At 41.5% G+C, this 13,539-nt stretch overlaps 1 protein-coding gene and 1 pseudogene across 8 annotated transcripts in view; one reads left to right on the forward strand and one right to left on the reverse strand.

The window, feature by feature from the left end:
• The window catches only part of LOC115551431 (pleckstrin homology domain-containing family A member 7), a 155,564-nt gene that overhangs the window by 122,901 nt on the left and 19,124 nt on the right, over positions 1 to 13,539 (reverse strand). The window lies entirely within an intron of this gene.
• Positions 4,635 to 4,749, forward strand: LOC115551608 (uncharacterized; annotated as a pseudogene).

Genomic DNA, 13,539 nt, shown 5'->3' on the forward strand with positions numbered 1-13,539 from the left:
ACTAGCGTTGGGAGCTGAAACATCACTACGGTAGAGCTAAGAAGGTTCTTCGAGCGCTTCAGACCAACCTTACCAACGAACGATGTACGAAAGAGATTCATAGCAAAGAACATTTCGGGAAACACGCGAGATGTTAAGGAAGAATTTAAAGTGGAGGTTACGAATGAGGTAGCGTAAGGCTTTAAGAAGGTTTCGGGAAACCGGGCCCAGGTCAGTAGATCTGGCATAGAGATGGAAAGGTTTGAGCTAGCCTGCCTCCTACTCTACGGTTTTCCTCTCAGGTGATCTAGTATCAATGTTTCCTTGGTTCATCTTTAATATGGAGGGTGGAATACCACACTAAAGCAGAAAACTGCAAACTTGAGAAAACTTTCAAATTACACTTTGAATAAAATACATGAAGCCGCTTTAAGAGTCGACGTTCTCACTCTGGGAGCTGTTTATGTCTGAGCCTAGCAAAACGCTGGACAGACCGAGGTCTGAACCGAGCCCAAGAGTTGCAAAGAGTGAGAGAGCAGAAACCAGCAGAAGAGCAAAATTCTTGATACCAACCAAGGAGGTCCCCCTCAACAAAGCCTCTCAAGGGAGGGGAACTCAGAGGTAGACATCGAGGTTGTGGATGAGTCAACAAAAATAAGCAGAACACAGGACATATCCTTAGCATGAGAGTCAATGGTAGGGCTGGACAAAATCAATGTCACAATTGGTTTCAGTGAGTGAGTGAGTGAGTGAATGTGTGAGTGAGAGATTCTGAACTATGACTGAAAGCTAATGCCTACATTTTAAATATACATGTTCAATCAAACTCAAGTGCTTTAATGAGTTACCATGATTGCCGTCAGTTTTTCCAAAACAGTGAAATTGCCAGATATCTCACAGGAAGTAATTGAGGCATGTGAAAAAGTCCAACATTTCATAAGTCTGTCACCATTGCGATATGACCGACGGAAGAAAGATGAAGCGGTTAATCTATGAAAGGACATTCCTTTACAAGCCCCATGTTCCATGAAACCCATTGCAATGTATGTCACATCAATGATTATTGATTCCCTCCTGTTCCTTCAAGCTGATTTAATTGGAAACTTTCCCTCTTTCCCTCTTGTCAAGCTAAACGGCTAACCAATTACCGCACACTCACTCACTATACACTCACATTATGGCAAAGGTCGCAGCGCCTCGGACTTTGAGGAAGTACAAACTTCACAAAGCAGCGACGGGATACAGACCACACTAAGTCTCTAACACTTTTTTATCAGCGGGGGGTTTTATGTATATTAGTGGTGCGGCGTATAGAATAGAAGCATCTAGCAGTGAGGTTGCAGATAACTGAATACCTACCTCCCCTCACCGCTTCATGAGTGGAGACAGGGTTCACCCCCTGACAACTAGGCGTCTTTCTCTGTCTTTTTCAGAAAGTGACCTAAAGTAAATAGAGGATATCTCCACTGCTATTATATGTTAGATGTATCCCGGTACCGAAGGAAAGACAGCACCTGTGAAGGATAAATAGTCAATATGGATGCCACCGGCTCATAGTGAATAAAGCTAGAACACATAGGTGGAAGATTTAATCGCTTGAAATAAAAGTCATGCTTTGAATACCACCTGGTCACTATTAGTTGGTAGCCCTGTAGTAATTTATGGCCACCTGTGCTGTGGCCTGGGGCCATATTTGATGCCAATAAATTGAAGTAGAGCAAAGATAGAGGTTTAGTAGAGGTAGGTTTAGGCAGTGTCCAAATATAAACTATTAATCCAATGCATACAAATGCAAAAAAAAAAAGGATTTCTTGAGAAAACAATGTTCAATTTGGACAAAAAAAAATTATTCTACCAAGCAAAAACTATGAGAATTGCACCATACGGCCACCAGATGGTGACAAAGAATATATTCTGATTGAAGGCGATTTACCTGTGAAATCCTCTTTTAGCTACTATACATTGATTGTAAACACCATATGCAAAATGGTGCCCAGATACCGGATAACCTATTTATGGTGATTTTATGCGATCTAACACATCTTTGATGGAAAAATGCCCATTGTAGTTGACGGCTCAGGCTCTGCACCATCTCCTTCCAAAAGTTCTGGTAGAACACAGTAAGACTGTGGATCCAACAAGGGATCAAACTAAATGTTAATCCTATCCAACAGTCCAATAATATCATACACTGGGCCACTACTAGCCATGGGTGGCGTTAGGGGGGGCTAACTCACTAAGAATACAATCATTAATGTCTCAGAAAATATTAATTTTCTGAGACATTTAACGGTCTAAGGGTGCACTCACACTAGGCCATCTGGCCGTGGCCGTAGCCGTTTTCACACCTAACCCTGCTCATATCTGCCAGTGTGAGTGTGGCCAGTCTGGCCAGGCCAGGCCAACTTGGCCACTTGGGAGAGTTGTGCTGCTACGGAACGGGCCGCCACGGTACAGATGCTAATGAGCCGACACGCGCACACGCACGGCTACGCAACCTGAGCTGGATGACGTATAGTCCATGCGACGAACATGGACATAATAAAGGCGATGAGCCGTCTTTTCCATTAAACGGTAAACATGCCGTCAAGCGGTTCAACTGTTGGTTCACGTTGGTCCCATAGAGAAGTCGAGTGTCTGTTAGCCATTTGGGCAGACGATAAGCAACAGACTCAGCAAAGTGCGAACTGTGTTCTCTGTGTTGTTGTCCATTGTTGTTAAATCTCTGACTGGCGGCAGACATTATTATGGTCCATGCAGCGGACGCTTGGTGATGACGTGTTACGACGTGATGACGTATGTACAAGAGCCTATCGTGGCCAGGCCACAGTTGCGACGGCCAAAGGCCACGGCCAGATGGCCTACTGTGAGTGCAGGCCAGAGAACAATGGGGCCAGTTGAGCACGGTTAGCTGTGAAAACGGCCAACGGCCACGGCCAGATGGCCTAGTGTGAGTGCACCCTGAAAAGCAAGTGAGAAGCACAAAGCGCAAGTAGCTTTGTGGGCGGTTCTATGGCGATCATGTTGCTATTTTACCGGTGCATAAATGGCTCTTGCGCCCAGCGCAAATCTAAAAAGGGTTGGTCTGAAGTAGCCTAATTACCCGTAGGTGTGGTTTGGGCTTAACGTGCAATAAACCAATGAGAGTGCCATCTCCCATCCCCTTTAAGAGCCATGAGCGCATTTGAATCTGATGAGTTGATATTTTGACAGAGCGTTTGCAGTCTCTGATGAGGCAGATGCATGACCACATGGATTTCAAACTTCAAATGGCTCAGTTTATGCCCAAATAATATGGCCTAATTCACACATGGAATAGCGTTTTCTTCCACAACTTCAGAAACACTTTTATTTAGATAGATTAAGCCACATAGATTAAGACGTAAAGAAACGTTAAATGGCTTAAATCAAGTAAAGGGATTTGAACAAAAGTTCAAAAGTCTAAATGGAGTAAACATGCACACCATTTAAGAAAATGTAAATGGTTGGAAATAAATAAAGTGACAGCTGAATGAAAAGTGCAAAGCACTGCTAAAAATGCAGAAATGTAAAATTGAAGAATCTGAAAGGTCAAATGTATTGCCATGCACTACTGCTGGTGTGCGTGTGCGTGCGTGCGTGCGTGCGTGCGTGCGTGTGCGTGTGTGAGAGAGAATCACTTTGTTAAAATGGGTGCTTCTGAAAATCCTCAACTCGATAGATATGTTTGTCGATGGATACAAATTGTTTCACTATAAAAATGCCACTATTCTGCTGGTTATTCCAGAGTATGACTTCCTGTCTGTTTAGTCTTCAATTGACCAACCATCACCATAGCCCAATACAGCAGGAAAATCAGCCCAATCTGGCAACACTGCCTGAACGTCCTCCAAAAGTAGCCCAATCTGGCGGGAAAAACTGCCCAATCTGGAAACACTGCTGAACGGACATTCAGCAGTGTTGCCAGATTGGGCAGTTTTTCACGCTCCAGCATCAATGTAAATCAATGTGACCAACTGAAAATGAAACCGGTATGAAACTAAGACTGTGATTCTGAAGAAAGTTTAAATGATATCGAAACAGTTGAAAAATTATTAAGTTACGATGTCTTAAGAAGTAGGAGTGTAAGAATGGGCAGACGTCTTCAATTAAAACAGCTGAAAACGAAGCCAGAATGAAACTAAAACTGTGATTCTGAAGAACGTTTAAATGATATCGAAATTCCATTTGCCGTAATTTTCGGACTATCAGCCGCGCCTTTTTTCCATTTTTTGATTCTGCGTCTTGTATAACGGTGCGGCTAATCTATGGATTTTACAGCTAACGGCCTCTAGGGGACAGGTTACAGTCCACCAACTTTAACTCTATGGAATCTATGACCGGTCCGCGCCCCCCCACCTTTAAGCGGCGGGCTCCAGTGCGGCTTATATATGTACACATCTTTCAATTTAGCTGCTGCGGCTTATACTCCGGTGCGCCTTATAGTGCGGAAAATACGGTAGATATTATTGAAGATACAAGTGGGTAGATTTGTACGAAAAAAAAACTTATGACGAACAATAGTTGAGCGCTGCATGCAGCACTCACCTAATAATAAATAAATCAGGATGACCACTATCACTCCCGCTCAGTGTGCGCAAATGACCAAATGCTAAATTTCATAAAAAGGAGACCGCAATTATGAATTACCATGAACACGCCCGATCTCGTCTGATCTCAGAAGCTAAGCATGGTCGGGCCTGGTTAATACTTGGATGGGAGATCGCCTGGGAATACCGGGTTCTGTAAGTAGTTTGAGGGTTTAGCCAATAGGTGGCACTCTTCCCTCTCGCCTTAACAATCAATCAATCAATCCCGATGCCCCAGTGCATTGACTTGGCTACTGTGCTGTGGAAGGCACCTTCCTTCGGAAGAGACTTAAAACCGAGGTCCTGACTCACTGAGGTCATAAAAGATCCCGGGCACTTATTGCATAGAGTAGGGGATTCCCTGGTGTCCTGGCTAAAACTGCCGAACCAGGCTCATTCAATCTTAATATTTATTTCAGGACAATGCACATTAATAAACATGTACAGCAGTACACGTAAATTTGCCAGATTTTAGCCCAGGGGCTAATTTCCATCTGTAGTCCATTAAGCAGGTTGATGTTACAGTACAATCTGGCCCCCTAATCATCCTCCTGTAAAATTGGCTGACACATTAATTTCCTCACCCTCCATCTCAAGCTGGTGTGTGGTGAGCGTTCTGGCGCAGATTGGCTGCCGTGCATCACCCAAGTGGGTGCAACACTGGTGGTGGTGAGTGAGGTTCCCCCTACTGAGCAACTACTGAGACTATGCAAACGCATGACATAACTTTAGACAATGCAGAACGTATTTTGGAGTCACGGCGTTCTAATGCGGCATCGCAGAGGGATCAGTGCGAGAAGAACGAAAATGCTGAGATACTCGCCTACATGAGGAGACCAAAAGGATAAAAAAACTTGAATTGATAGACATTTGAATTTAGACATTTTAATATATTGTTCACTCATTATATGCCTACATGTATGTAGTCGGAAAATCAGTTCGTAAATCACATTTGAGAAATCCCCTTGCTTATGTCGGATATTTTTGGCAGGGGGAGAGCATGTGTTGGGGTTGGGTTGGTTGAGGTATAGTGCCCAGGGGCACCACATTGTTTTAATACGGGCCTGACTAAGGGGAGATATATGGAGATGTGGGTCCAGAACTGCTCTAATCAAACATGACACTTTATTTTATTTTTTTTACCTTTATTTTACCAGGAATTATCCCATTGAGATTCAGTATCTATTTTACAAGTGAGTCCTGCCAAGACAGCAGCATATAGTAAAGTTTAAAAAGTATAAAGTATAAAATAAACAACAGACAACATAAAACAGAAAACAGAAAAAGACTATTTGCAATTTAACATCGTCTTAACATGATCACCAGCAACGTTCATTATTAGCATATGTGCATTTAGTACTCAAATATTCCTTTATCCTAGTTTTAAACTGTTTCAATATTGAAATGCAGTCTACTTTTAGATGACTGCAGTTTATACCAGGATGTGGGTGCAAACACTTTAAAGGCACTCTCACCGAAGACAGTTCGCGTTCTGGGAATGTCACATGATTTGCCCATATGATCGAAGATTAAAATTCCTGGTGCTGACTTTAGGAGTCAGTAGAGAACATATGTAAGGCGGAAGTTCAAATAATGTGGCCTTAAAAAGAAAAATATACCAATGTCTTTTTCTCACACTAAAAGGGAAACCGCATTTGTTTCCATAATAAAAACCCAACTTTACTCTAAGTTTTTTTGTTAGACATTCAATGTGATGTTTAAAGGACAGATTTCCTTCTAAGAAGAAACCAAGATATTGGTAGACTGGAACTTCAATTACTCTCTTACCTAGTGCAACAATCTGACAAGCATCGTCTGTTTTCCTTGATTTTGAGAAGCACATAATTTTAGTTTTGTCAGAGTTTAGTACAAGTCTCAATTTGTGGAGATTCCCCTGAATAGTATTAAAAGCAGATTGTAGTTTTTCTGTGTCACTTCCCAAGGATGAGGCAGAGCAATACAAAACGGTGTTATCCGCATAAAAATGACACTTTGCTTTTGTAAAATTGTGACATATGTCATTGATATAAATAGTAAATAAAATGGAACCCTAAACTGACCCCTGGGGGACACCATTTTGTATAAGTAAGGAGTTTGAGGACACACCATCAACCTGAACACTTTGTGTTCGGACCCCCCGAAGTAGTTTGGGAAAGAGTGGTCAACTCGGCGTCAACTTGTCAAACGCCTTTGACAGATCCATGAATAGCGCAGCACAATATTCTTCAGAATCAATTGCACATATATGAAATCATTTAACACTTTCATAGTGGCAGTGACAGTGCTGTGTTTTTTTTACGAAATCCGGACTGCAAATCATTTAAGATGTTATTTGTTGCTAAATAATCTTTCAACTGGACACTTATAAGCCCTTCTAAAACCTTGGCTAAAACAGATAGTTTAGATATTGGCCTATAATTATTTGGATTTGATCAGTCTCCACCCTTTAATGACGGAGTGACATATGCAGATTTCCATACACTAGGTACTTCTCCAGTTTCAATTGCAAGGTTGAAAATGTGTGTCAAAGGTTCTGCAATATGTTCAGCAGAAATTTTTAAAAAGTATGGATCCAACCCATCAGGACCAGAGGATTTCTTGGCATTTAATTTTATAATAGTATCAATTACCTCCTTTGTTGCAATTGGGACAAGATCAAAATCGAAAGGTGCATTATTCCTAGACCAAGGGTAATCCTCTTGTCTCATCTAATGTTGTGCTGCATGCTCAAACAACAAACCAGAAGACATGAAATGCTGGTTCAGGGAATCTGGCGTACTTTTTTTGTATTTTTTTCATTATAGTTCAGTTCATTTGGGAGCACATTGGGGGCATTGGGGACATCCGTGGCATAATGGTGAAGGAGTTGGACTGGTAACTGGAGGGTGGCCAGTGCGAATCCTGAAAAAATCCACGGAGGAGGTGCCCTTGAGCAAGGCATCTGAAACCCCCACCTGCTCACCGGGCGCTGCACCGCGGCAGCCCACTGCTCCGGTAGTGCCGGTGTGCCCCCATGTGTGTGCCCTCACGTGTGTGCCCTCACGTGTGTGCCCTCATGTGTGTGCCCCCATGTGTGTGCCCCCATGTGTGTGGACCTCTGTGTGTGTATGTGTTCACCGGCTACCCGGATGGGTCAAAAGCAGAGAAAGAATTTCCCCCTAAAAAGGGATGAATAAAGGACTTAACTTAACACATTATCCCTAGTTCCTTGGGACAGTGATTTTATAATTTTCCAAAATTTAGAAGGGTTATCTGAACTATCACATATTTCATTGACATAAAAATCTGATTTAGCGTTACGTATTTGAGAGACACATTTGTTCCTCAGATGACTAGTTTTGGATTTCTTTACAGTTGCCCACGCAAGATCACGCTCATGGATTAGATCATACAATTGCTCTGAAAACCACGGATTATCCCGCCCTTTAAGCTTATGTTTCCTAAGAGGAGTATGTGTGTTTATAATGTCCAAAAATAATTATTTAAAATATTGCATTGATAGTTTACCCTGGTCCAGTCAGAAAGATTAAGAATCTTTTAAAAGGCACCCAGTGCAACTTTCGAGGCTTAAAAATAAACATTCGATTTCTAGTCTTTTTTACACGTAGTAAGTTTCAATAACTCCATACCATTACATACCGACATTCAAGCAGCAAAGATGAGACGTCGTTGTGTGGTGAGAACTGATAGAAAATCGATAACAACAACAATGCCGCCATTTTCTTTATTTTTTGTAACCTACAATAAATAAAGCAGGCTTCCAGTCAATGGAAAAATGGCTTCTCCCCACCGGCGATTGTTGTTGTTTACGATTTTCTATCAGTTCTCACCACACAGCGACGTCTCATCTTTGCTCCTTGAATGTCGATATGTAATGGTATGGAGTTATTGAAACTTACTACGTGTAAAAAAGACTAGAAATTGAATGTTTATTTTTCATTGAATGTTTACATAAAGTTGCACTGGGTGCCTTTAAGAAAGCTGGTTCACAGAACGACTTAAGATTTCTTCTTACTATAATACGCGGGTTACATTTAGATAAACTAGTATCTCTCACACCAGCATTAACGCAGTGGTCGCTCAAATCATTAGCAAAAACAGCAGTAGCTTTGAATTTCTGCGGCACATTGGTTAAAAACAAATCAAGCAGTGTAGACTTTTCAGGATGTTTAGGGTTTCGCAGGCGAGTAGGCGAGTCTATAAATTGGGTCAAGTTCGCTGAGTCACAAAAAGATTTGAATAAATCAGATGCAGGAGTAAGCCAGTCCCAGTATAAGTCAACCAGTAAAACCAGTTCGATATAGTTAATAGATGACAAACAATCGGACAATGAGGACAATGTAAAAACACAATTCTGCGATAATTAAATTTTCAATACTAGCAGTTCAAATTGTTTAGGCACAGACTTCGACATAGACACTTGAAACGCTCTGGCAGAATTTCTCCAATGATTTGGACAATATAGGAATCAAACAAATCAGTGTTGGCAGCATTTAGCTTATCACCCAAATAAGATGAATGCTTTAATGCTTTACCAGGCTTTTGGTCGTTTCTTAAAAATGGAAGTTGAGTCATTCTTCATTCTTCAAGCTTCATATTTGTAATGTAAGATGGTCCATAAACTACATTATTTGTCAGTAAATAGCGTAGTGTAAATCTTTATAAAATCATTTCAACGTGGTGTATTTTGCGGCCCCTTCTCAGCATCTCAGTGATACTCTGCCTCCTTCACTACTCGGATGCGAAATGTGTCAAGAATAATACAACATTGATTTAATTTACTGCCGACATTGTGAAGTAGAAAATGCATTTCCTGCAGAAAATGCGGTGAGTGCTGTAGTGCAAAGTGAGGTTGAAAATATTTTTGGGTAAAGCCAAATAGTTTAAGGCGTAAAGAACTGTTAAAATCAAGTGCTTAAATCAAGTGACAGGTTTTGAACAGTCTAAATGGATGGAACAATGTAAACATGAACACCATATAAAAAATCTAAATGGTTGCAAACAAATAAGGTGAAGGGTTAAACAAATAGCTAATGTGATCAAGTTTGAATACATTTGAGATCAAATATAGAATAGCTGAGCTTTTCTGATAGTGTGCGTGCGTGCGTGTGAGAGAGTGAGAGTGAGAGAGAGCGTGTGTCTGTGCTAGTAACTTTGAAAAAGTATGTTATTGAGGCTTATACCATTGGACTCCATTGAGTCTGAGCTTTCAACTGGCATATCGTTTGTGGAGATAGCATGACGTGAAAAAGATTGCTTAAGCATTGTTGTTAGCATTCAGCTTCTACCGGGAGCAAAACCGCATATGTACCTAGCCTCTAGCCATATAAACAGGGGTCCAGACAGACAAACTCCCGCTATATAACAATCATATTTCCAATCGATTCAATCATTTTAGAGCCAGTGTAAAATAAATGACCTTACATTTTAAAGGTTGGGTAGGTGATTTGCGAAACGCCAGCAGATTTTGAAAATACACAACTCAAATGGTCCTACCCCCTCTCCTTCAACGCTGACTCTGACTCCACCCATTCCAAGTACCTGGACGCGCAATCATGCACGAGCGCGAACAGAGATGCGCGAGAGCGAGCCAGGCTAGCGTAGGTTTTCGTTTAACAACATGGCACTACATTCAGCTGTAAGTTGCACCCAGTACCGCGGGAAGTAGGAGTGCTGGGGGTGCTGCAACACCCCCTGTCCGAGGCCCTGTCTTATCACAGAAAACGATCATTTCTAAAAACTCCGGCCAAAGTGGAGATTTCTGAAAACGCCGGTTATGTGTTGTCGTGTCAACGGGGAGAAACGGGATTTTAGGTTCTGAAGCGTCACATTATGCACCAGGAAATGCTTAACGTCATGTGAGCGCCCGCTGTACCGTATTGGTCCGAATATAAACACAAACCCCATTGTAAGACGACCTATATTTGGAAAAAAGATTTGAAGACCAGATCCGTTTTTTATGAATAAATAAATTGTATTCATTGAAATAATATACGAAAATAAAAAGGCATCGAATAAAACACTGCATTGCCACTAAACAGCAGTGCAAATAGGCCGTACTGATGTGTACACCAAAGACTATTCCTGACACTCCTCTGCCCCGCTGTGTTCGCTCTGGCTGTGGTCGCTCCGAACTGTTTCGGCCCGTGGCAAAGCGAGTCATCCTCGCTGCTGTCCAAGGCATTTTGAGACGCAGCATTTATTTAATGCTCATATGACCTAGTGCTGAAAAAAGGTTATATGAAAAAGTGTGAGGGTAGCGGTGGTGCGCTAAACTTGTTCTGTGAGCAGCTGGATGTGAACGATCGATTTTCAACTGTCCGCGCATGCACTGGTGTAATTGAGCTGCGCTGCTATACATCTTTTTTTATCAATGTAACGAGTTGCGAGTCTAGTGCAGGCTGAGTTTTTTTTTTTCCCAGCACCCCCTGCTGAGAATACGTTCTCGCTGCAATGGTTGGACCAGATGTTATAAACATTAAACGGTCACATAAATCATTACTATTTTTAGAAAATGTATGTTTGTTTCATATAATTGTATTGGAAGTCCTGGTTTTCACTAGGGTTGCCGCGGTGTGGACATTTTCACACCGAGTAATACACTCGTCTCCACACCGGTATTACCGAGTATAAACGGTATAAACTTTGAAACTAGGTCAACCGCCACACAAGCATCGGTTTTTAGACCCTTCTCGTCCTTCAGTTGCCGCCAACGTTCGAAAGCAGCGCCTAGGATTATTCTTGATTTCAGTTTTTCTCTTTCAGCGTTTTTATTATCAATTACTCTCTGAAAAAGAGTTTTCCTTCTCTTTGCTGGTGGTGGTGGTGGTGGTGGTGGTGGTGGTGGTGGTGGTGGTGGGGATGGTGGCGTCTTGTCTGCCATGGAAATTGTCTTCTACTGCTAGGTCCAAATGTGGATTAACTAGTTCCAGTAGCTACCGCAGGATAACAACAAACAGGGGCTTGCTCTGGGTCACGAGCTCTGGGTCACGAGTACTGCACGAAGGGGTCGCGCGCGGGGCGCGGGGGAGGGGGAGTGCAGTACGACCGTTTGATTGACGTACTTACTGTCCAATGCAACTCGGTGGCAATGGAAATGATTGGCTGGAGTTTTTTCGAGCCCTGCCCGTTCCACAGATGATTGACTTGTTTAATTTTCATGTCAGTACTTCTAACTCAGTGGCTGTAAGCGGGTTATGATAAGGATTTCAAGTAATTTTGCAAAAATGGCCAAAAAAGCAAATCACCTATACAACCTTTAAGCTTGACATTGTGTTTCTAGGTTAAATATTTACGTTGTTTAGGCTCCGCATTGGTTAGCTTTTGTGACAGCCACCTTGGTCTAGATCGTCATCTCGCATTTCCTCATGCTCTAGCCTCAATGTAAGTAAATGAGACCAAAGTATACAAAGCTGCTACAACATTAAACTGTTAAACTGTGATTCTGAAAAAGTATAAATGATATTGAAAATCTGTTTGTGTATATACGTCTGAGTGTGTTGATTTTTTAAAAGTTTGAGCGAAGGTTAACGGTTAAAAACTGATCAAGTTATGAAGTCTTAGGTAGTTGAAGTGTCAGAGAAATGCAATTGACTTTCATTGTGAAATAAATTAAATATTTGTAAAATTCAAATAGAAGCGTGTGATTCCGAGCTTTTTTTTTTTGGAACGAGTAGGGTACAAAAGTTTGTAGAGAATAATAAAGCAAGAAAGAATAAAACCTAAGAAGAACAATAGTTGAGCGAATGCAGCACTCACCTAAAGATAGGTGATCACGACCTTGTGATGTTACTGTTTTATGTTGTTGTTGTTGTTGGTATTGAGTGTGGCAGTCTATTTTAAAGCGATCCCGAATATGCATAATGTAGCATTTGAGGGGGAATGAAATTGACACTGAAATCACACCTTTTGCTTATTGAACACTTGTAATACATGAGTTACTACAATTTATTTTAGGAACCCCAATTGTGTGACACAAATGATGCCAAGGCTACTAGCTAATCAATAACTACTGTTTTATCATTGATTACAGTCCCTCTATGTGTTCTAAAAGGCTTGCTTTAAAAGGTTTTGGTGACAAAAAAAACCTCAACATACATACAAACATAAAATATCTATGAAAGGAAAATAGGAAAGAAATCATATTTCTTAACACAAAGCAAATTAGGAAGACTGTAGACGAGTGGAAAATAAATGATTGACCAGACCCCTGGCTTGGAGTTAATCATTGACACGTTTCTGGATCCTACGAGGCACACCACCGCTCAGGGATCAGGGGAGCACAACAATGTCCTCCAGTCTTCAGATAAAACGTTGTGAGAGCCTGAAGGCTGTATCATTAAGAACATAAAGAGAGACTGTCCTTGGGTGACATTTACAGCTCGGCTAGACCTTAGAATTCCTTCTGTAACCAGAGTCAAACAAAGAACTGGTTGGTATGGTGTTTTGTCGGTTAAGTGATGGTAAAGGTAACCCTGTTATCCTTATCTATCCTAATCCACCTGTTGTATGAGGATGTTTGTGGTAGCAATTGCATTCAGTCACTTAGCAGATGCCCAGGTGACTTCTGTCTGACAACAATCACAATTGGAACTAAAAATGGAGGAACTATTAGGGACGGGTCAGAATAATCAGAATATAGATTATGCAGAGCTGGTACCATGAACTCCTTAGCGTAGCGATCTGGGTTAAATTCCTCTGACTTTGCTGCATCTCTTCCTCTCTCTCTCTCCCATATCTCTCTCTTTCATGTCTCACTAGCCGCGTTTACATGGACACATCTATGCCGCATAGATTTCTATGCGGCATAGAAAATGGTCATGTATACGCCTCATTCGGAATACAATTATCTGTTCGGCATAGATTCTATGCCGAATAGAATAGGTGGTGTAGTCCGTTTTAAATCGCCATGTATACATTATTCCGCATAGATTGGGGTTTAACTTAGAGCAGC

The sequence above is a fragment of the Gadus morhua genome, chromosome 9 (genome assembly GCF_902167405.1).
Source record: "Gadus morhua chromosome 9, gadMor3.0, whole genome shotgun sequence".
Classification (NCBI taxonomy): Eukaryota; Metazoa; Chordata; class Actinopteri; order Gadiformes; family Gadidae; genus Gadus; species Gadus morhua.